The 25,468-nt window shown below is 40.3% G+C and overlaps 1 protein-coding gene across 3 annotated transcripts in view; it reads left to right on the plus strand.

The window, feature by feature from the left end:
• Positions 1 to 25,468, plus strand: part of gramd1ba (GRAM domain containing 1Ba) — a 360,885-nt gene that overhangs the window by 39,409 nt on the left and 296,008 nt on the right. Inside the window, exon 1 of one of the 3 annotated variants that reach the window (XM_055660782.1) lies at positions 18,261 to 19,062. The exons of the other annotated variants lie outside the window; for them this stretch is intronic. The gene's annotated coding sequence lies outside the window, so the exon portion shown is untranslated. Of the gene's footprint in view, positions 1 to 18,260; positions 19,063 to 25,468 lie in introns of those variants that run through there. 3 annotated transcript variants of the gene reach the window in all.

The following is a 25,468-nucleotide window of genomic DNA, read 5'->3' on the forward strand; positions in this document are numbered from 1 at the left end:
ATGTGGTGACAAACTAATCGCCTGTAGTTGCCTAAAAAATCGCCTAAGTGGGGCAGACCCATAAGACAGTGCTTCTTATCTATTTCAGTGTGGGGGAGGGGGGGGGTGTTGTGGGGGGGAAGGGGTTGTGGGGGGAGGGGGGAGTGTGTGGGGGGGGGGCTGTGGGAGGGGATGTGTGGGCCGGGTGGGTTGTGGGGGGAGGGGGATGTGGGCCGGGTGGGTTGTGGGGGGAGGGGGTGTGTGGGTGTGGGTAGAATATTCCGCCACTCACCCACAGCCCGTAACTGCGTAGGTGTGGCTCATTTCTTGGCAACCAGTGCTTCCCGATATAACAATGTAAAAAGGTGCAATTCTGGGACTTTTCTTTGATGCGAGCAGTGGCTCCTTTATGTTTCCCCATCATGACTGCAGCACCGTCTGTTGTCACAGCAACACATTTGCTCCAAGATAAATTTTCATTTTCCATGAATTCGTCAAACTTTGGAGAAAATAAATTCATCTGTAGTTTGCTCTCTGACTGGCAAGCAAAAGAGATAATGCTTGACAATTTTTTCTTTTATTAGCACATGTGCTATTTGAAGAGAGGCAAGAAGAAGAGGTTTTTTAGTTGCAGTGTCGTTCCTCTTTCTTTCCTTGAGTTTTGAGGAGAGGGTACTTTGAGGAAATGGTCCTGGTATTTCCTCTTGAGATTAAGTTTTTCCTTGCCCGTATCATTAACAGAGTCATCATCTGTAACATACATAACTGCATTTTTAAGTTCACCCTTCACAAGTGACTTGTCCCCTGAACATACCTCTTGAGTGCTGTTGTTTCACTTTCTTTCAGAAATAAACTACTACCTTCTGCACACTCTTCCTCTAGATCTTTCCTCTTTCTTAAGGTATTTCAACAAAGACATAGTGTCTTAATCTGAAAGCAAAGAAAAAAAAGCCAGCAAATCGAATATGTACCATATTTCCCAGTGTCGAAGACGCACCCCCATTTGAGTTTCTAAATTTTGAAAAAAAGGCTGGCAGGACAGGATCAAGGGTTCGGTTTGGTCAGTAGAAAGGAAGATGTGAAACTCCTTCAAGGAGGCAATGAGGACTGGGGAGTCTCCACATTGTGCTGTGTGGTTCAGGTCTGAGGGACGGGAACTTCCTGGTTCGGGGAGATCACATAATGGGGAGAGAGAGAGAGAGCCTGGGACTGAGCAGCCAGCCTTCCACCCAGTAGGTACCCACCAGTGGGTCAGCAGAAGGCACTGGGGTGGTGGCCGGTACCGCTGTCCGGTCCTGGCCACAATGCGGTGGCTCCACGCCCGGAGTGCCGCAGGAACAGCGAGTGATCCCCGACCCCCTCCTTATCTATACTCCTGCCCACCCCGCAACTTTACCCCTGGCGACCCAGCCAAGTTTGCTACATTGTGCAGCCCAGGCCATGCTGATCTGGGTCAGACTCCCAGGTTCTGCGGAGCAGTCGCTACGAGAGTGGTATTGCTCGGCCAACTCCGCTCCAAGTCTATCTTGGCTAACAACCTAACTTTCGGCCTCCAAGACGCAGATACATTTTCGGGCCTTATTTTAGGGTAAAAAATAGCCCTGGAGATACGGTAGTACTATTAAACAAATCTTGAAAAACGATAAGGACAGCTTGTATGCATGTGGCGAACAGGCAAATGGCAAATTTTTTTTAATGCATCATCCACCCCGAAAAAGGTAACGCTATTAGAAGTACTTAGAAATCAAAATGTAAAACTGAAAATGCCAGCAATCAGTGCCAGCCAAAATGCCAGCAAACTGCACCACCGAGCAAATATTTTAGTAATTTTTTTAAATAATGTATGTGGATTTTGTACCCATACAATACAATACGGTTTTATTCGTCACATTGCACATAAAGAACAAGTGAAATGACTGATATACCAACCTTAATGTTTGAACACAATGACTCATGTGCTGATCCTGCGCTACCCTGGCCGTGTCTGCAGCAGTGGTGGTGTAACCAGGGTTACCAAATCAAACTCACAAAATACTGAAGGCGCTAGAATAGAAAATGCAAAATATCACTACAAGAAAATGGCGCAATCTAACTTTAGATTGCCTAAAGACGGGGCTCAAATCTCCTTGATATAGCTAGAATTCATGTTGCTTGATGCAAATAAGTGCTGGTAGATTGAAGTACAGTAAATATTTCTATACTTATAAAACTCTGATCTTCGATGTGTATTTATTTGTGTGATGTTCGTGTCCGTTTCACATCTCCTCGAAAACACGACGTGCTAACGGTGAAATTTTTACATATTCCGATAGAGATTTATGCCATGATGTCATAAAATCTCCCTCTCTGCCCCCCTTTTTCTGCTCCCCCCCCTCTCCTCTGCCCCCCTCCCTCTCCGCCCCCACCCCCCCCCCCACTCTGCCCTCTCCCTCTCTGTCCCCCCCCCTCCCTCTCTAGGGAGTGGTGAATATTGGGACCTATGGGTGAGTGGTGGAGTATTGCGTTCAGGAACTAGCCCTCCCCGTGACGGCGCGTGCCCCCTCCCCTCAATCTCTACCCCCTCCCTCTCCCTCTCGACCCTCCCCTCCCTCTCCATCCCCCTCTCTAGCCACACCTGCGCAGTTGGGGGTTATGCGTGAGTGGATGGGGTGGGGGATGGGATAAAAGGAGCGAATGAATAATAATATAATATCAGGGGGGGGGGGGGTGGTGTGTACAAGGGGTGATTTGTGTGTGTGATGCCGAAGGCGCCCCCCCCCCCCACAAATATATATATACATCTCTAATTCTAGCAGAAAAGTAGTTCAATTGGCAACACAAAGTAAAGTTACAGATCAACAGTTGCCTAAGGCAATTCTCCAGTGCTGCCATTTATAAATTTCTGATCCCATTAGCTCACCTGGTCTTCCCTAAAAGGTTATATTATGGTAAATTTGGGAAATATCCTTCTATTTTGAAATTAGAAAACCATAGGTAGAGAGAAATAAACATATCAAATTTCCAGCTCCACTGCCATTAAAACGAATAAGAGCTTACCAACCACTTTAATGGCAATGCCTTTTTTAAGTATAGAAAAAATATATATAAATATCTGAATACATTAAGTCATTCACCCTTCATTTGTCCCTCTAGTTTCATTCACCCCAAAATAATTTCTTGTGCCCATGGGTGAAGCATTCACCAGCTTAAAAAGCTCTGCGGAGATGGCTGGCTGATCAATTTTGAATGCCACTATAAATTAGAACATGGGAAATGTCCTAGATTAGTCCGTTTACCCTATTTTTATAGCGCAAGTTATATCTTCCATTTGACCCTTTGCTATGTTAGGTTAAAAAGTTGCAATTTTATACTCGTCCATGAGTAGAAGTAAGAACTGGTATATTTTGCTGTGTTGGAAATTCTTATTTGCTGTTTTCCAATAACATGTTTATGTAACTATTAATAATTATTATTCAATGGACCCAAGTGCTTCCTGTTTTCTTCAAATCGCAATTAAGCATGGAGATTGAGGTGACAAGAGATGTTTGGTGTGACATGACGTGAATAAAACGCTACTAAAATGTATGCATGGCATGATGAAGTGAAAGGATTTTTGAATGATCTTGGACCTTACCTTTCTTTCCTGGTCTATTTTAAAATGCATATATTCTGAGGTGATATGTTAGCAGCATGTTAAAAGGTTATGTTGATTGTTTTAATGGAGAAAGTCGGGGCACATGAGTAAAATTTGCAAAAGGGTAGGGTGAGATTAGATATAATATGGTTACTTTTCCAGAAGCTAAGAGATGTATGGAACAAATGGCTGAATATAATCTTTGTCATTTAAAACATGGAAAGATCTGGTCCATTTGTTTCAAAGTTAATTGAGCTGAGAAATTACACATTTTACTTTCTCCAGAGTTGCTGCTTGACATGCTGAGCATTTTCAACAGTTCCTGTTTTATTTGAGGTTTTTAGCATTCACTGTTTTTGCCTTGGTGCTCCGCTCGCAAGTAACAGCGATTCTTCTCTAATTCTGAAACATTGATGTTCGTTTTTGTTACTTTCTTGCTTTGGTACTTAGGGATAAGATGCAATTTTGTTTAAAATAAATTCTAATTTAGTCTAAAATACTTAATCTTTGTCATCTTTTGCTGACCCACAGCAACCTCGTAAATTCTCCCAGGCCTTATCTTTATGTTAACCAATCAGGTCCCTTCCTTTTTAAAAAAAACAAACTTGTATTACTCTTAACTTTTGTAAGTGATTGTTCCTTTTTACTTGGAAATTTATTCTTTAAAATAGTATCTTTACAGCCAGCTAATTACTTTTCCCTATGCATTTTGCCTCATTTGAGCGAGGCACTCTTGTTTACAAATCATCTTTGTCATTGTCGGCCTCTATCATGCTGTAATTAATTTTTCCCAACTGGATCCATCACTGACATTACTAACTAACCATGTCTCATTATACAAGGCAAGGTATAAAATGGTCTGTTCCATAAAATGGTGTTACATGATAAATATCTCCAGATGATTCTAATGTGCGTTTTGTGAAATTATTCTCATTATTCTTGACCGTTTGCAAAGTCGATGTGAACATTAAGAATTATGGCATTAATTCTGGTACAGTGTCTTTATTATTGATTAATATTGCACCCAACAGTATTGTTGCTGTTAAGAAGCCTGTAAACCACTTTCACTGTAGTTTCTTTACTCCTGTAACTTCACTTATTATAATTCTCTATTTCTTCCTAGCCACGTTAAATTTACCAGAAAAAAAATGCTTGTCTCAGTAATGGTACTAAACCTTCCGACTTGTCGTAAAATTCCATCTGCTATGCTTAGCTGGGTAATTTTCTTTTTCTTTTATCTTCAAAGTAGAATGAGAGTTAGCAAGCAGCCATTTTGAGAGGAGATAAAGCATTTTTGAAAAATCAGCAGAGTTGAGTGAAAGGGCAGGTTTTTATTGAAAGGAAGCCTATTGACCACTAAGAATGGGAGTAGGCAGAGAGTGCATGGGTCCTGTGGGGCTGGTTCCCTCCACAACAGGTATGCTCCTTTAGATACTGTTTTTGGGTAGGACTGGTCAGCGGAGAGCAGCAGTGGTCTGACTGTGGTGTCTGAAGCAGAGCCATGAAGGGAAAATTCAGACAGCCTTTGTGATATGAGACCTGTTAGTTAGCGGGCAGAAAGGAGATTTTGTGGCTGCAAACAAGACTCTATGATGGTGTGTTGTATTCCTGGAGACATGGTCCAGATGCCTCTGAGTGAGTGCAGAACATTCTCAAGAGCAGCTAGAAGTTGTTGTGCACATTGGCACAAATGACATGGGTAGAAAAAAGGATGAGGTCCTGCAATGTAAATATTGGGAGTTGGGCAGAAGATTAAAAAGCTGAGGGTAGAAATATCTGGATTACTTCTGGTGTCACATGCTAGTGAGGGTAGGGATAGACAGATAGGACAAATTAATGCATGACTCAGGAGTTGGTACAGAGGGCAGGGATTCAGATATTTAGACCATTAAGATTTCTTCTGTGGCAGAGGTGATTTGTACAATGTGGTTGGGTTGAATCAGAATTGGAGGGGGAGGAATATCTTTGCAGGGAAGTTAGCTGGTGCTTCTCAGGGGGGTTTAAACTTGAGAGACAGGGGGGCAGGAACCAGAGTAGTAGGTCAGAAATTGGAAGGAGTGATGGGAAGGCAGAGGTTCGGACCAGTAAGTCTCAAAGGAAGAACAGGAAAGCAGAGATGAAGACAGAGGTCATGTGCTTGAATGTTGTGTAGGACTTGATACATGTAGGCATGGAATCCTTTATTTTCAGAAGTGTTGATAATGAAATTGAACACTGCAAACATTTTTAATTGTATAATGGAAGGATGGACATTGATAAAGGGGCCGAGATTGGTATGTGCCTCAGGCGCTTGCCCACTGAACTCCTACAAATCACAATCACACAATCACTATAATACTTTATTAGCAAAGTATATTTTGCTACATTCCGGAAGTGGCGGCGCTGTTAACAGCTGCGGCTTGCCTGCAGTCCGTCTGTCTTTACTTTTTTCTGTTGTTTTTTTTGTCTTGTTTTGTTTAAGTTTTAGTATGTTGGGTTGTGTTAGAGGGGGTGAAACATGTTCTCTGTCTCTTCCTTCGGGGGAATGCGACTTTTGTGCACATTGGCACAAATGATATGGGTAGAAAAATGGATGAGGTCCTGCAATGTAAATATTGGGAGTTGGAATGCGACTTTTTCTTGTCGTATCCCCCTTCTCTGCCTCCGTCTGCGCTGAGGCCTAATGGCGGAGCTGGCGGCCTCCAATCTGCGACCGACCCCGAGGCTCCGGAGGCAGAGCCAGCCAGGACTTACCAACGAGAGGCTGGCCGTCTTTGGGGCTAAGGCAGCGGTGGCCCGACTTGCTGGTGCGGCGTTCTGGCTTTCAGCGGCGCCCTGGAGCTGAGACTGCGGGACCCGGAGCTGGGGCAGCGGCCTGGGCTGGGGTGACTGCCCGGAGCTGGGGTGACTGCCCGGAGCTGGGGCGGCGGCCCGGAGCGGAGGCTGCGGGACCTGGAGCGGCGACTGCGGGACCTGGAGCGGAGACTGCGGGGCCCGGAGCTGGGGCGGCGGCCTGGAGCTGGGGAGGCGGCCCGGAGCTGATGCTGTGGCGGGCCGTCTCAGAGCGGAGACGGCGTTCCAGCTTTCGGCGGTGGCAACATCACCACGGAGGTCCGCTGGACTGGAGAGTGGCATCTTCGGCCTGGATCGATTGCCTCAGCGCAGAGGGAGAACAAGGAGGGTATAGACGGAGACTAAGACTTTGCCTCCATCACAGTGAGGATGTGCTTGGTGAACTCACTGTGGTGGATGTTTAATTTGTGTTTATTGTATGTTTTGTTATTATTGATTATGTGCAGGCAACATAATCTCGTTCAGACCGAAAGGTCTGAATGACAATAAAGGATCTATCTATCTATCTATCTATCTATCTATCTATCTATCTATCTATCTATCTATCTATCTATCTATCTATCTATCTATCTATCTATCTATCTATCTATCTATCTATCTATCTATCTATCTATCTATCTATCTATCTATCTATCTATCACAGTGCCTCCTCCGCATACCTCCCATGATGGAAGGTGAAAAAAAGTTCATATCTCTTCCCTTGGCCCTGCATCAAGACCTCCGTAGACGGCACGATCTTGACTGCCGTAACTGGCTTTGGACAGGATCATTGATATCTAATTTACATCTGTGCAAAGAATGACTCCAAACATTGTCTCCATGTGGAAGCCCATTGCCTGCATTTTTCAGAAGGGCCGTTTCATGCTTCACATGGTTAAATGTTGTGGTTTCAATTTCACTTCTCGGCTGTTGAGCCTGATCCACTGAAGAGGGGCCAAAGAGTTTAAGCAAAGCTCAAACTGAGCATCAATGACCAGGTGAGTGATTTGCTTGAGAACAGTTATGACATCTATTATGAGTGTTGAGAGGAGTGTGATCAAAGGTCAAGAGTGTTCAATTGGCAAATGTATCAGGACCGGTATAATGAAATGCTTACTTATTGCAGCTTTAAATGCTACTCCAAAAACTGACAACCATACTGGTATATTGTTATATAATTCTGGTATTTTAAAAAAAACCCAAAGAATTTGTACATATGTAGTCATGAATTCAGAATTTGTCATATTAGAAATTTCTGAGAGTTGTTGATGTATTTTTTTTTCCAGTTATTTTGAGCAACATGGCCACAAGGAGGGAATTTTAGTTGAAGTGAATGAAATGTCATTGGGAGGAGAGACCATCTGCTGAATGCTATTTTTAAACGGTAGTAATTATTTTTATAGTGTAGCATGAAACTAATATTCACCTTTTTTTTAAATAAATCATTCCATCGATGTTCCATTTGATGAATTTATTTGAAATAAATAATAAAATAAAAATAAATTTGATGTTCCAAAATGATGAATCTCAACCACTGTCTGTAGCAAGACCACGGCCATTAACAACATATTATTCAGTTTTCATGATAATAACGAGGACAGTAATCTCACAAATAATTATTCCGTTTTCTGAATTTCCCCACCGTTTTTTGGTGGGGAAATTCCTATTTCTGAATGTGGCTGCTCACAGGAATAATCATCAGATAAAATGAGAAAAAATGGTGGGGAAATTCAGAAAACTGAATAATTGCATGTGAAATTACTGTCCTCGTTATTATCATTGTTATTCCAGTAGTATTGTTCCAGCTTTGTAAATATACTTCTATAATATGTTGCTAATGGCCGTGAAGTCTTACTAAAAACTGTGGTTGAGCATGTACTGTATTCTGAAAAGAAAAGCTATAGAACTTTGGGGACCAGAATATATATTTTTTATTCCTTCACATGGCAATAATTTTAAATAACCTATTTCTAAATTTTATTTTCATCATGGGTTGATTCATTTGTCTCTATCTGAAATAATGGAGCCTGACTTCCTGACTTGATCATATTGGATTCAACATATTGGAATTCTGTTGGGTATCAAAAAAAAATGGGTGTGACTTGGTATATATTGGGCAAGATCTTCAATAAATTGTACTTTAGTTCAGTACTATGGAATACAAGGGATTGACTGCAGATAGCTGAGAGAGTGCAGGTAGCTTTGGGATGGATATCAATTTTGCAGCATAAGGCTTCCATGTACAGTCCGATATCAATAATTATCTCTTTACATTCAGAAAGGTTCAGATTGGCTAGATGGATTGTATTTTTATAATGGGGCAAAATGTATAATGTCTAAGGGACTTCCAAACAACTTGCATTTCCTGAAGTAACGGTGATTTAAAAAAACTTTTAATAATAGTTTGCCGATTATATCAAAATGGTAAGTGAAGGATGTTCCAGATTATATCATGATATTGATTAACTGGGAAAGTAGACAAGGGGATAGCAGATGGAATCCAACACAGACAAGTGTGGCTTATTACATTTTTTTATGAAGTTAAACCAGGCCAGAACGGATGGATGGGCCCTCGTGAGTGCGTTGACCAAAGTGATCTAGTACAGGTAGTATATGTACAATTTTTTCTTCCAGGTATCAAGGGATATCAGTTCATTTAAAGTGACAACGCAGATGGAAGGCAAATGACATTACCTTCATTGGAAACATTTGGAGGATTGTGTGCAGTTCTGGTCATGATACTTTAGGAAGAATGTGATTAAGCTAGAGACCGTAGTTTTCATAGCAATTATGCGAGGACTGGGTTATAAAGATAGATTGGATAGGATGGGCCTATTTTCGCTGGAGTAAATGATTTATAATAAGAGGCATGGGTGGAGAAAACATTAGTCTTTTTCCTAGGATAAGGCATCTGAAACTAGAGAGCATAGGTTTTCGGTGAGAGGGGAAAGTTTTAAAAGGAATTTCAAGGGCGAGTTCATACAAAGACAGATATGGAATGAGCTGCCTAAGGAGGTGTTAGAGGTCGAGGCAGATACAATTGCAATGTTTAAAAAATACTTGGGTGAATATTGAATACTGAATAGTTTTTACTTTGCATGAATCCATGATCTCATTTATTCTAGCCTTGATTATGTAAATCAGTTCAGTTTATTTATTTTGCATGAGGTTCCTGATAAAAATACATAACTGGGTTAATGTGCAATAGTTATAATATGTGTGCTATTGAAAAGTAAGTACTGTATATATTTCAGTTTTTGTGAAAGATGATAACTTGGTTATAAGGTACAAATCATACAAAGACTCCATTCATTAATTGCCTATGATTGTAAATATAATTTGAGGTTAAATGGAAAGAGAAAAAACATTGAATTGTTGTTTCATAATTGACCAAAGTAAGGTAAACTCAGTGTGATTGAATTTAAAAAAAAATCATTTTTTCTTGGGCTTATAATGAATGATAAATTGATAAGGCAGGGAAAAGACAGCACTGACATGAATAAATCTTTACCTCCAATTTTAGATTTTGCCTTTCGACACACTCACTGAGCAAATTATGAGGGTCTCTAATCAGTTTCTTGCTCCTTTGATTTACCACAGCAGCTGACATATCCAGCTTCATATTGTGTTTGTTGTTAATGTAGTTGTAAAGGTCACAGTGTGTTGAATATGTGCAGCTATATGAGAGAAAAAAAATCTGGAATGAGAAAATAGATACTGCGACAGTTGGGAAAACCTTAAGAATGTGCATGATGTTTGCGGAACAAATTAATTTTGAGATAATTAGGTTAGTTCGATAATTATTGAGCACAGCTGGTACTGAGTATCTTCAAATTCCCAATGAAAAGACCACGGTTAAAGGAATGGTGGATGTAGTATGTCTGCAGAACTTAAGTATATTCAATTCAAGATGCATTGCTTCCTTACAGTAAACAAATTTGAACTTGATCGCTCTATTTTGTTACCATAGCTGAACTTGGTCAGACATGTTGGATAAGCCACGTCATCCGTGTAGCCAACGCTAAATTGTTGAAACCTATTCTATTCTAAGCTCCGTCACGGGAAGAGATTACCACATGGAATTAAATATTGAAGGTTGCTCTAAGCCTTTTTGAAGAAATCAATGGTTCAGTGATGTTTTATGGTCACAAGTGCAAAGTGCAAACACGCAGCAAAATTATTTTCTTACAAACAATCCAGTAGAGTATTGCCATACCACCCCCGATTAGCAATCGTACAGAAATAGCCTACTGAGTCCGTATGCAAGAGGTGCCATGATGTGAAATATTTTTCCATATCCAGTCCACGCTCGTTGTTGTGAGCGGTGCCCAATTCAGGCAAGCACCAGGTTGCTGCGGGCCTCCAGCCATCATTTTCCTTGGCTGATCAGCAACCGCAAACCTCTCCTTGCCCGACCACTTTATGCCCCAAGTGTGCCTCCCACAGCCGGTCTTGGAGGCGCGGAAGGCGCAACCCTGGTTGCTTCACATCTCCTACAGGCTTTGCTCCTCTCCTATTGCATCCCACCCCATTGAGGGGAACAAAGAAATCCTTGATCCCAAGGGACAACTAAGAATATGAATTATCAGTTATCTTTAAAGACGTGTGACCTGGTTGACTTTTTGTCAGTGAAAGCAAGTATTGCTTATTAAGAAAATAACCAAACAGTGCTTAGAAATGAACTTGGGCTGAGGATTTTCTTCTTTGCTCTTATAAAATATCTATCTATTCAAACCAGGGTGGCTGCAACTTTAAACTGTTAGACTATATATATATATATATATATATATATATATATATATATATATATATATATATATATGTGTGTGTGTTGAGTTATGAACTCACTGGGAAATATATAAAAACTGGGTGAGTAACATTTCTGAATGAGGTGAATTATTTCAATGTTGAGCTTGGATATGGAGATAGAGGAGACTGCAGATGCTGGAGTCTGGAGCAAAACGATAAACTACTGGAAGATGTCACTGAGCCAGGCAGCATCAGTAGAGGCAAAGGACTGATGAAAGTTTTGTGTTGAGACCCTGTAACAGAACTGAGAGTGTAGAGAGAGGATGGCCGGCATAGAGATGCAAGAGAGTGGGGTGAGATGGAGACTGGAAGAAATACGGTTATATAAATATGTAGGTGATGCACAAATAGAATCAGTTAGAGAAGCTCAGCGAGTCTTGATAAAGCTTAGAGCGGAGTTGGAAAAGGTGAACTAAAGATGAGGTAACCTGGGTGGACTGTTGGGAGTGGGAAGGAAAACGGACAGTATGGAACCTGATACTGTGAAATTCAATTGGGAGGTTACCCAAGTGGAATATTAAGTGGTGTTGTTCTTTGAGTCTGAAGAAGGGTCTCAATCTGAAATGTCACCCATTCCTTCTCTCCAGAGATGCTGCCTGTCCTGCTGTTACTCCAGCTTTTTGTGTCTATCTTCGGTTTAAACCAGCATCTGCTGTTCCTTTTTACACATTGTTCTTCTTTGCATTTAACTTCATTATGGCATTGGAGAAGACCGGAGACAGACGGGTCAGTATGGAAACGGATGTTGAAATGGCATGCAAGTGAAAGCTTAAGATGTCTCTTGCGAGGTAGTGTAGGTTCCCATTAAAACGGTTTATAGTTGGTCTTGCCTTTGTATAAGAGGTCGCAAAGCGAGCACTGAATTCAATAGACTAGGTTGGAGGAGGTGAATGTGATAGGGGTGGTGAAGGGTCAGGTTGGGAGGGAATATATCTAGAATGAATAAACACTGGAGACTTTAATTAGAGTTTAGATAGAGAAAACCTTTCATCTTAATATAAACTAAAGAAGAATAGTAATTCCAATGGGCATACAAGCCTGCCACTAGCAGCATTGAAATTGCTAAATATAAAAATGCAGAAATTAAGCTACTTTATGGCAGAGTGGTGTTAATTGGACTTTTTAACTAGTGTGCAGATTGGGAAGAATGGCTCACACCAGAAATATGGTGAAAAGTTGTGCTTTCATGATAGTTTTTTTTTGCCACATGGAAAGTGACAGGACAGATTGAATTTAGTAATGGTATTGAGTTAAAATAGGTTGACAGCGAAGCTATGCCTAACATTTATCTCATAGCAAGTAACTTGAAGATTGATTCATAATTTTATACTTCTCTCCTCAACATTTCATCCTGCAGAAAAAAACAAACCAAGTTTACCCAATCTCTCTTTATAGCTAAACACAAAGGTTTGGAGAAACTGAGCGGGCCAGGTAGCAGCTGTGGAGGTAGTGGACAGGTGACATTTTGGGTTGGAACCCTTCTTCACACAGGTCTCTCCTTACAGCTAATGGCTTCTAATTCAGGCAGCATTCTGGTAAACCTCTTCAACAACAATCTAAATGAGAATAACGAATTGTCTAAAAAGGACACAAAATGATGGAGTAACTCAGCGGGTCAGGCAGCATCTCTGGAGATCTTAAGTATGTGACGTATTGGGTCGGCAGCCTTCAGACTGATTGTTGGGGGGTGGGGAGCAGAAGGTGTGAGATAGGATTGAAGAGTTGCAGGTTGTGATGCCAGAGGAGGGGAGAAATGGTGGGAGGAAATAAAGGGGGGAGAGGGGAAAGAGAAAGGGGAGGGGAGTTGGTTGTAAGAAGTTACTGAAAATTGTAGTTCACGCCATTGGGATGTAAGTTACCCAAAGCAGAATATGAGGTGCTGTTCCTCTAGTTTGCGTGTGGACTCACTCTGGCAGGACAGAAAGGTCAGAAGGGGAGATAAAATGGTTAGCGACTGGAGATCCAGTAGGTTTTGGTGCACCAAGCGCAAGTGTTCAGCTAAACAGTCCCTGTGTCTACACTTGGTCTAGCTGATGTATAGTCTACATGGAATAGTTAAATTGTGTTTGTAATTACGACATAGGAAGGGAAAACTTCCAGACATCCCAAGGAATCTTATCAGGTTTGAAGATTGCTAAAATTATCATGTACTAACAAAGTAATGACACTTAAGTAACAAAACTCCAAAGATAAATGGTTTACATGCCATATAAAAGGTACTACCGGGAAGTAAGGAGGAACTTCTTTGGATTTTATGATCTCTAGACTCTGTTTCAAATTTCACTTTTGTTTCACATTACACTCTGGTTTTGTGATTATGCTCCCTCCTATTCTTTATCTCCCTCCCTCTCACTTTCCTCCTTATTTATTCTCTTGCATCATCTACATTTCATAAGAACTTTGGAAATAATTATCGTTATTTACCTGCATGCAGTTTGACATTAATTAGGCTCTTCATATAACTTTATTGCACTGATAGAAATGTTCATTCTTTCCTGCATTAATCATCCGTAACCAAGGAAAAGAAATCATCAGCTAAACACAAACCATGGCAGACATTATTATGATGTCTCTAAAATATGTTAATCTAGGCACTATTATTTAAATGTCATTTCCTGACAGTGTAATGTTTTTTTACCGTTGATAAGTTTCTCTGCGATAAATCTACTTTGCATATTGTATTAATATTCCTGACCTGTATTAGCCAATAACAAAGAGGTTGTTTAGACTGAAACTTTTACCTTTGGAACATTGAGTCTTGGGAAAGTGGGGGAAGGGGGATTACTTTATTGAGATGTACAACATCATGATAAAGTGAGCTTTATCTTTTTCCCCAAATGTAGAGAATGCTTGAACTGGAGCAAAGGCTTAGGTGAGAATGGAGAGATTTGTGGGACCTCAGGGCAACCCTTTTCACTCAAAGGATAGTCTGTATCTGGAATGAGCTGTCAGATGAAGTTATAGAAACAGAGAAAATTATGACTTTTGAAAGATATATGGACATAAAGAGTTTTAGAGAGATATGGGCTAAATGCAGACAAATGGGACTAGCCCAATATGCCGAAAAAACATAGGTGTGGACAAGGTGGGCCGAAGAGCCTGTTTCCATTCAACACTGCTTTATTTTTTTTTTTTTAATTTTATTTTTATTAGAAGTACGGTAAATTACAATTCTGCACAACACATATATCTTAATACATTTTTTGTACCGCTTCTTTTTTTTTTTTTTTTTTTTTTTTTTAGAGCTTTAAGAAAAAGGTAGAAGTTAGGAAAGTAAAGAAAGTGCAAGAGAGTCGTGCAGTGCAAGAGTGTAAGGAAAAGAAAGCCCCTTAGGAAAGAAGTTAGAGAAGGAAGTAAAGTGAGAAAATAGACCCTAGAAAAGAGAGAAAGAGAAAGTAGAAACAATCGCTCTATTATAACATTAAACTCCGCAGAAAGGGGACTACCAACCAAGTCTGTTTTTTTACCTCCCGTTACCAGGTCCTGATTCCGCTTATTTATATATTTGTTTTTTTTTTCTTTAGGTTACTATTGCACCTCATGCTTGTAATAGGTCCAGAAACATAGACCACGTCTTTTGAAATTGGTCTGCTTTACCTGCTAGGAGGAATCTCATCTCTTCCAGATGTAATGTTTCAAACATATTTGATATCCACATTTTTATTGTATCCACATTTTTATTGCAACACTGCTTTATGACAATAAATAATGTTAATTTAGAATTGGAAGGGAAGGAGGAACTTCGGGAAGTTTATTCTGAAAGAACGTGGTTCTGAGCAAATTCTGAGCAAATCTGTGGGCTGACAAGTCCCTGGGTTATGATAAATTCCATCTTGGGTTAAAAGGAAGTGAGTAATGAGATGATCAATGCGTTCAATTTTACCTAATACAGGTACCCTATATTTAGAAAGACCCATTAAAGTGGAAAATAGCAAAAACATCTTTACTCAAAGGTGTCAGCAGAATACAGCAAAATTGTAGGTTTGTCAGCTTCTGTCATAGGGAAAATATTGAAAGCTATTATTAAAGATGTTGCACAGGGCACTTGGATAAATTCAAGATAATATGGCAAAATCCAAATGGTTTTGTTGAAGGTTGTTTGTCCAATTTATTGCAGTTCTTTAAAGAAGTAACATGTGTGGTGGATATTGGGGAATTAGTAGTTATAATATACTTGCACATTCAGAAAGCATTTCATGAGATGCTTCCTCAAATAATTTTGTATGAAATGAATGCCCATGGTGTGAGAAGTAACATATTGTCCCAGAAGGAAAGTTGGCTGATTAATTAACAGGAAGCAGAGAACAGTTATAAATAGGTGTATAACATTGCAGATGCTCGAATCTGGAGAAAAGAAAGAGAGGTGCTGGAGGAACTCAGTACATCAGACAGCACCTGAGGAGAGAAATGGACAGTTGATGTTTCCGGTTGAGACCTTTCACCTGGACTATAAATGAATATTTTTCTTTTGTTTTGGCAAATTGTAAGTGTGCCACTGGGGTTAGTACTGGTTCCTCAATTTATAATTTATCTAAATGACTTTCAAGATACTAAAGAGCAATTGCTGAGTTTGACACAAAGATGATAGGACAGTATGTTATGAGGAGTACTTAAGGAAACTACAGAAGTATATAAAACTTTAGGTGAATCATAAATGGAATATTATGTGAGAAATATAAAATTGCCCATTTTGCAGGAATATCTAAATAGTGAGATATTGTAAAGCCCGGGTTGCAGAAGGATATGGGTGTCCCTGTGGATGCCATGCAAAAGGTGAGTGCAGCAATAAAAACAGGTACTTGTACCTGCATTGCCAGAGCTCCTCAACGAGCATTAAGACTTTGGCTGTCTGGCAGAGAGTGCGAACCTCTTCATCAGATCCATCTTGCACAATCGGTGTCTCACTCTCAATGCACACTGTCCTCAACATGACTGCAATGCAGAGGAGATGAATGTCTACCTCTTTGTGCACTATGCATTTGGCAAGAAGGTCTGGAAAAAGATGCAATGATCGTTGTCCAAAATAGCTGTCTAATAGAAGACACTCTGTCCTACGGACTGTTCCCAGAGATATGGACTGTGACAAGCTTAAACTGCTGCCTGAAGATCATCAACTTGGTGCAAAAGACATTTTGGTCTGCCTGAAGTTTGCTGGTCTTCCAGTGCAATGAAATGTCCATAGGTGTATGCTGTCTACTTGCACATTGCAGGCTGAAGGAATACTTGCTGAAGGCTTATCTGCAGTTTGCTGCAGCCATGACAATTGCAGTGAAGGTCATAAGTGATGGGAGCAGAATTAGACTATTTGGCCCATCAAGTCTGCTCTGCCATTCAATCATGGCTGATCTATCTCCCTCCTAACTCCATTCTCCTGCCTTCTCTCCATAACCCATACAAATCAAAGCGAAGGGCCAGAGTTTATGATTCTGCCGCCACAGGATGCTGATGAGTTGGATCCTATGCAGTAGGTTCTCAAACATTTCATGAGTGTGTTTAAAGAGAAAACATGAGTGGCTTTGCTAATTTGTAAGTATAGTTTATTGGTTTGATGGCTGTCATTTGATCTGAGGGCAAAACAAATGTTAGGAACGATGTTTCCTGTACTTATTTTTATGAATAAAGATTATTTTTGAAATAAAGTCAGGAAAGCTAACAGATATTTTCAAGCTTGGAGAAGTGAATATACTGTAACGGTAGGGAGGTCATTCTTCAGCTATATGGGCTGCGGTGAAAGTATATTCCAGGCTGATCAGCCATGATAACATTGAATGGCGGTGCTGGCTCGAAGGGCCCAATGGCCTACTCCTGCACCTATGGTTTATTGCCTACATCTGGAGTACTGCATATATAATATTGGTCTTATTTAAATATCAGGGAATCAGTTTGGTAAAGGTTTGGGACACAGAGCTGGAATGGGTTGGTTATCTTATGTGGAATTTTGTACGGGGCAAGCTGTTATCCATTCGAATGCAAAAGTTAGAGGGGACCTGAATAAAACATACATGATTGATGGGTTTTGCATCCATCGTTAAAGCAATGATGCATAGAAAAATAATGCTGGAGTATTTCAGTGGGTCAGGCAGCATCTCTGGAGGACATGGAAGGTGACGTTTCAGGTCGGCATCATCCTTCAGACCCGACTTGAAACAATGCCTATTTGAAACACGACTCGAAACAATGTCCAGAGAAGCGGCTCTAGTACTTTGTTTTTTACTCAAGATTCCCACATCTGCAGTTCCTTACGCCTCTATCAAAGGAATGGTGCTCGCTGTTGACTCCATTAAAAGGTGGCCACAGAATTCATGTGAGGTTGTGAGTGGCAATTTTCTGCCATTGGGTAGGTGATCCAGGACCGCAGCCTCCATTGAACATCTGTGGTGTCCATGGATGGGTTGAGCAACATCACCTCTTTTTATTGAATCAAAGAATCTCATTTGACTTGTGCCAAGTATAATCGGGAAATAAATGTAAGAATAGTTCATTCTAAAATTATACTTGGAAAGTGAATTAAAGTTAGGGGAAATAGGAAAAGGAATATGGAATTAAGGAAACATGAATATCAAGCAATGTAATGGTTTTCCATAAATTATAACTGATATTATTAGGGAGAATAAGGTTGCAGCTCATTTTGCGAGGGAACAGAGTAAATCGGACATATCTTTGCATAAAAATTTATAAGAAGGAACTGCAGATGCTGGTTTAGACCGACGATAGACACAAAAAGCTGGAGGAACTCTAAGACAGGCAGCATCTCTGGAGAGAAAGAATGGGTGACCTTTGGGATCAAAACCCTTCTTCAGACTGGTTAGGGATAAGGGAAACAAGACATATAGACGGTGATGTGGAGAGATAAAGAACAATGAATGAAAGATATGCAAAAAAGTAACCATGATAAAGGAAACAGACCTGTTGGGTGAAAATGAGAAGCTAGTGTGACTTGGGTGGGGGAGGGATAGAGAGAGAGAGAGAGAGAGAGAGAGAGACAGAGGGGGAATGTTGGGGCTACCTGAAGTGAGATAAATCAATATTAATACCACTTGTAAGCTGCCTAAGCAAAATATGAGATGCTGTTCTTCCAATTTGCGTTTAGCCTCCTCTGACAATGGAGGAGACCGTGGGCAGAAAGGTCTGGGTAGGAATGGGAAGGAGAATTAAAATGTCCAGCAACCGGGAGATCAGGTTGGTTCACGCGGGCTGAGCGAACCGATCGCCCAGTCTGCGTTTGGTCTCGCCGAGTTATGTAAACTTCTGTGATATTTTATGTTGTTGGTACAGCACCTTGATTGGCGAAAAGTTACAGTAAGTGCTCAGTTTTCGTAATACACGTCAGCATTGAAATTTATTATGGAATATGTTGAGTGAAACTGCCTGCAGTCGTATGTTTTATTGCGTGTATGTGATTTTGCTGCAGTTCCGTCAAATATTATTACCAGCCGATGTAGGATATGAGTGGGCAATGTTTGGCTCCTTCCTTCTTGATTATTCGTGTCCTTGCATGCATCTTATGATCTTATCATGCGTGAATCTTTTTGTATTTCGCCAGCAGTGAGGATTCGATGGTGTTGAGTATTGCCTAAACAGTGTCCTGTGTGTAGAGACTCGCGCACTGTTTTTGTGCGCGCAGCTACAGAGGCTCGGATTTCCGCCAGTGGGAGGCACTTGATTACAAATACCCCTTCACATTCACTTGGAAAACCTCGAGCTTTGAGTCCACAGAATGAGACCGACCAACACTGACAAGAAGACCGTGTGTCCAGTTCTTATCTGCGCAAGTGCACTAGGTTAAAGGGTTACGGCTTTCATGTTCAGTCAGTGGAAATGATTCACTGTTTCGTCAGGTCTAGTTACAGGTATCGTACAGCTTCTGTTCTAAATTTTCATGTCTTTACAGCATTCCTATTTATTATAGGGGTCTGTTCCTATATATTTTTTTCAAACTTCAATAAAAACAAGTTAATGGTGTAAAATGAATTAGTTCACTTACATAGAATGTTCTTACTTATAAATAAAATATTACTTTCTTATCGAGAATTGCCGTCATTTGAAGACGGTTGCCTGCCTATTGTATAAACTACGTACAAGATTTTAAGCTCTAAGCAAGTTGAATTTTTGAATTCATTGATTATAAATTGGGTCCTCAATTCTCTCTATCTCGACAGCCACGCCTCTGTAATGTTGAACCACTCTGCGAGAGCAAGTGTCTCCAAACCTATAATTTCTGTTGTTGTAAATGTGAAATTACTAGCACGATTTACAAAATTATGTATTTCCTTCCCTTAAAGTGTTCTGCCTTACAGAATTGAGATGGAGTTGTAAAAAAGGAAGTTAATGATAGTTTTCATTTTTCCTTCTCGTACCTTAAATATAGTAAATATCACTACCAGTATGCTTTTGTAAATCACTTTTCAAAATCCAGACATCCATGTTGTTATAATTGCAAAGTACGTCATGTATAGTACTTTGAATACTTTTAAAATACTTCGAGACTGTTTTGTGATAGACATTCAATGTGCAACAGTTTCCTGAGGGGCATCTCGTGAATAATTGTTTATGATTATTGTCATATGTGACAGCATGGTTTGTCAAACAACCAACCTTTTCAATGATTCTCTCCAACCCCCCAGCTACATAACACTCCCTAAAGCAAAAGGGGGGAATTATGTGAGATGATTGCAGCTTAAAATCATGTGGTTTAGAAATTGTTTGCCTTGAGAATTTAATGTTAAGTACCAGTATTCCATCTGTGAATCTCCATGTTTCTTTATTCTTGCCCTTTAACAAAATCTTCCACTTTGAGCTTTTAAGATACTTGTTCTAGCATGTGGTTTGGTATTAGATTTTTGATAATACAAATGCAAATTGGTATAATTATAATCAAATGTATTGAGGTTAAGGCAGAGATATATCAGTAATGTTGGTGAGTATTTCTTTTAGTTACATTTGTTACATGATTGTTAGTGATCCTGATAATTATAAATTTGGACGAGGTGCAATGTAGATTGGCTATGACATCTGTCAGAACAGCATATGTTCTATTGCAGACTTTAAAAATGGATTACAGTGTAGAGAATTTACTTTGCCTTAAGCACTTCCTAGTACATGACGTGATGATTCTCTGAAACAGCTCATATACCTTCTATTTTTTATTAGTCTAATCATTAAAGCATAATATTCTCACATATTTTTCAACCTCTTTAGACGGCTTGCTTCTCTGAAAAGGAGCAGGCCACAGTGGATTGAGCACAATTGGAGAAGAGGCTATGGGTTATTGATTGCATAATCATCGTATATACTGTGTTCTGGGAATTAATTAGAGACAAATAGGGATGCAACAAATAGCTGAATGATTGATTTTCATTAATTTTGAGGGATATGTATTCAGCTTTAGCATGACTTAAACATTTTCAATGGTAATGTTGCGAAGGTTCAGAATCATGGGGTTTGTTTCTTCTAGCCCTTTTAAACTACAAACAGGAGAAGGAGGAGCAAAACGATGTTAATATCCACATTCTAGATGATTCTTTTTTTTTTTCATTATTCTTGCATGTCATTCTTTTTCAAATATCCTTATGTGCATTGGCTACTGTCCACAAATGCTGCCTATTAATACTGGTTGTAGTTTATTCACGTTATGTTTTTAACATTTATTTGTTGGGTTTCCAGATTAAAAAAATAATCTCATTTTTGTATGGTAGCAAGTAGTTGAATGTGATTTCAGTGATTTTGGAATTATTTTAAAATATAGAGCTGCATGTTGGTGAACCAATGTGGTATGAATCCAGAATTTGGCATTAAAGTTTCTGGGAGATAGAATGCTCTTTATTGGTAATGCTTACAATCCCCAGCCTCCAAACTAGTAATTTCCATTTTGAGATGTTAAAATAACGTATATCCTCCTGCAAGATGTTTAATTTGGTAAATTATCAATTCCTTGAATGCATCTTGTCCAATGAGCCTTTATTGTTCTTTCTGACTGTAGCTACTTGGATTGCTATTGTGGTTACGAGATATGGTCAGTTGACTGATCTGGACCTGCAAAGTTGATTCAACTATTCCAGTTTTACATCTGGATAGAGGTGATCAATTAAAATATATTTTTAACTGTTTCAATTTATGATCAAGATGTTTTTCACTAAGATTAACAACCAGATTAGGATGAATAATTTAAAATTGTCCTTTTGAGATTTATCTCAAGATTACATTTTATATATTGTTTGTCCAAGGAATTCTATTTGAAAGAAAATCATTTTCTTAATTTTATTGCACAATTGATGATTTAAAAGATAAGAATATGATGATAAAACAACTTTTAAAAATAGTCCTCTGCTTACTCTTGGATTAGAATTGACTGAGTCAGAAGAGGTAGCATTTATTAATTTTGTAAAATATATGCTGCTTGTCAAACTCAGAGTTTAACAAAATCCTTTGGGGCTGTTACAAATTCTGAAGGTGGTAGTCTAAGACTTTTTTTTAACTTGAACGGTGCACAATTCTGCCAGGAATGTTTTGTGAATCCCTGCACTCTGCTGATGCTTCCCCGATGATGAATTGACCTGTGACGAGTTTAGTGTTGGGTAGGTTCAGGTGAGAGATGTGGTTCCTCAGTGTTGATTATATGGGGCTCACAACTGTATTCTGATTGGCACAGCAAGAGCAGGCTGTTGTCTAGAATTGGCAGCATCCGCTCCTCGTTTTGTCAGACTGCCCCGATGCTATGACTTTCCTTATCATTACTTGTTCCATATGATTGAAGTTGCTATCATCTCTCTTTGTTTAGCTGTACAGCTCTTCTCTGCCCAATGAGTTGTTACCATAGAGAAATTATAGGTGACCAGAAACGGGATCAAGTAGACTCTACTTGCAGAGAAGTTGCGATCAAGAAGTTGCTCCAAAGAAGAAGAATGCTTTTTTAAAATAATTTCATGCTTGGCCTTGCATTATGTCAAAATGCTTTATACCCAAAGTATGTTTTTAAATTATAAATACTATTGGAAAAATATGCAGTAGGTATAACGGAACGCCACCAATATTCCCTTATACCTACTTAGATGCAACTTGGATGTACAAAATTCTAATTATTGTTGCTTTCTGGATCATTTATAAGCAAAATTGGAGATGGGTGATAAATGATGGCAGCATCCACATCTTGTGGAAGAATGGCAATGTAGTGGTACATGATGCAACCTCTTAATTATTTGTTATTACTTCTCACAATGCCCTCTTAAAATAACATGTGGGTGTTCTGAAAAGCTTCTTAGAAATCTCTAAAATACTTTTTATACTTTATCTGTAACTTCTTTTTGCTCGACAAAGATACAGGTGGAGTAAGTCAGCAAGTTAAGCAGCATCCCTGGAGTACATAGACAGGTGGAGCATAAACAAAAATTCAGATCGAGAATCCTACCATTGTTGCTTCCTCCTTCCAGACAGCAACATAGAAACATAGAAATTAGGTGCAGGAGTAGGCCATTCGGCCCTTCGAGCCTGCACCGCCATTCAATATGATCATGGCTGATGCCGTCCGAATAAGTCTGGTCTGACCCGAAACTTGACCTGTCCATGTTATCCAGGGATGCTGCCTGATCCACTGCGTTACTCCAGTACTCTGTGTCTTTATTTTGTAATCCAGCATCTGCAGTTCCTTGTTTCTACATTTATACTAATTTGTACAGTAGGGATAGTTTATTGAGCCTACAGATTTGTAAGCCTACAGTAGTTTACGGCTGATGATAACTACATTCCAGTTTTTTAATAAACAATATAGGGAGAATGGACACAACTCCTTGATGCCATATCCACCATCAGTGATTTAATTTTAACCTGCCTTCAGAACTTTAGCTCCAATCATTTGACACCAATTATTTGCTGGAATGATAAAGAGCTCTACACCAAATGTTTAACATTGGATTCACAGTAGGTCATGTACAACATCAAAGCTGGCAATATGCATTTTAATTTTAACCAACATTTGGTTTAGGAACAATCTGCAAATCCCAACTTTGTGCTCAAATGTAACAATTAAAGTAGAACATTCAGTAAGTGGATATCCATCTCTGGAAGTGTGCCTAAAGCAGTATATGAGATGAATCTTGTATCTACACTATGAGTGTGTAGACTGGGCAATGTTCAGGGACTCGGCAACAGACCTGAATGAATACACCACAGTCGCTACAGACTTCATAAAGAAATGTGTGGAGGAGTGCATCCCAACAAAAACCTTCCGAGTGTTTCCTAACTAGAAGCCTTGGATGAACCATGCGATCCATATTCTTCTGAAGACCAGATCCCGGGCATTTAGGTCTGGAAATACAGAGGTCTACAAGAAGTCCAGATACGACTTTGGTAAGGCCATCAAAAAGGCCAAAAGGGACTTCTGTTCCAAGCTGGAGGATGAAACAAATGTTCAGCAACTGTGGCGGGGCTTGAATGCAATAACCTCCTATAAGGCGGCTCAAATGTCAATGAAGCATCACTTCCTGACGAGCTCAATGCGTTTTACGCACGCTTTGATATGGAGAACACTGATGTGCCCTCCCGAGCCCCCATTCGCCGTGATGATATTTCGGTCACAGTCACAGAGGCCGACGTCAGAAGATTCTTCAGAGGGGTGAATTCCAGTTTTTCTACCATGTTCCTACCGTTACAAGCAGGGTGCAAGGCCACCAAATTCAAGTGCAGTTTCATACCACTTTCAGCAGGGTGCAAGGCCACCAAATTCAGTGCAGTTTCATACCACTTGTATTGTATTGTATTTAAATTTATTGTCATTGTCTCATTTAGAGACAACAGAATGAATTTCCCTTTACAGTCAGTATCATAAAAATAAATAAATAATAAAACATATTAAAAATAAAATAGAATTTAAAAAAAAAGCACAAACACAGAAAGTCCACAACACAACACAATGGCACCAAGGTGAGGAAGGCACCATAGTCCAGCCAGCCTCCCCTCCGATCTTCCCAGATGTTCACCCATGGTCGGGGCCTTCCGAGCACCCGCAGTCGACACCCCGGGCGGCCCGATGCTCAGGCCCTCTCGCCGGGCTGATGGAAGGCCGACGCCGAACCCCGACGGTGAAAATCCTCCCGATCAGCCGCCTCCCACCGGAGTCCGCAGCTCCCGAGTCCGCAGGCCGAGCCAGGCAGAGTCGCAGAACCCCACGATGTTTGTCAGCGCCGCCCGCGTTGGGAGCTCCGCGAACCACAGCTCCAGGATGTCGGTGCCGCAGGCCCAGCACTCTGGGCTCCAGATGGCGATCCCCGGTAAGGCATCGCCAGCCCCGCGATGTATCAGCGCTGTCCCACCGCTGCTGGAGCTCTGGTCGGTCCAGGCAGGAAAAGCCGTGACAATCCAGTAGGTAGGCCGCTGGGGGGGGGGGGGCGGGGGGGGGGGGCGAGGACGCGACTCAAATAATAGTCGCGTCCTCTCCAGGAAGCGACTGAAGGACGGTATCCCCCTTACCGTACCCTCTTCCCCCACATTAAACCCAATTCTCCTGCCTTCTCCCCATAACTTTTGACATGTTTCAATGTCCATGTTTCACAGCATTTATAACACTCTTAGACGGGTTTGGAATGATATGGACCACATGCAGGCACGTGCAACTGACTTGCTTGAGCAACTTGGTTGGCAAGGATTAGTTGGGCTGAAGGGATCTATTTCTGTGCTATATAGCTTTACTGTACAGCACTGAGCTATTCTATCTAAACTGCCAGACAGTTTGTATGTGCATACATTAGTTACTGAAAATGTTTAAAACAAGATTCTATCAACTCATTTTTTTTTTTTACACTTTTTAAAAATAATCTCTTTCCCTATTTACAATTTAGTTATTTTTCAGTGTACCCCCACCATCCTCTCTTCCTAAAGTTGGAAAGATGCTTTGTTTCTAAACATACTATTTTTTTTCATAACTGTTTTGCACTTGCATTAGCTGTTTGAGTCATTTACCAGTGCTTCCTCCTTCACTATGAGGAACTGCTTGGCATCATATTGTTTTGCCGATTTAAGATCAGGAATTCAGAGTGTGGAGAATCACAGAAGGATATCCAATATTCTGTGATATAGTGTATTGATAAACTACACTGAATTGTCTGAAAAAGGGTCTTGTCCCGAAACGTCACCTATTCCTTCGCTCCATAGATGCTGCCTCACCCGCTGAATTTCTCCAGCATTTTTGTCTAGCCTAGTGTATTGATAATGTCTGTGCTAATCAGCTTAATTAACAAAAACAAATTGCACATAAATAAAATTCAG

The sequence above is a fragment of the Leucoraja erinacea genome, chromosome 32 (genome assembly GCF_028641065.1).
Source record: "Leucoraja erinacea ecotype New England chromosome 32, Leri_hhj_1, whole genome shotgun sequence".
NCBI lineage: Eukaryota > Metazoa > Chordata > Chondrichthyes > Rajiformes > Rajidae > Leucoraja > Leucoraja erinaceus.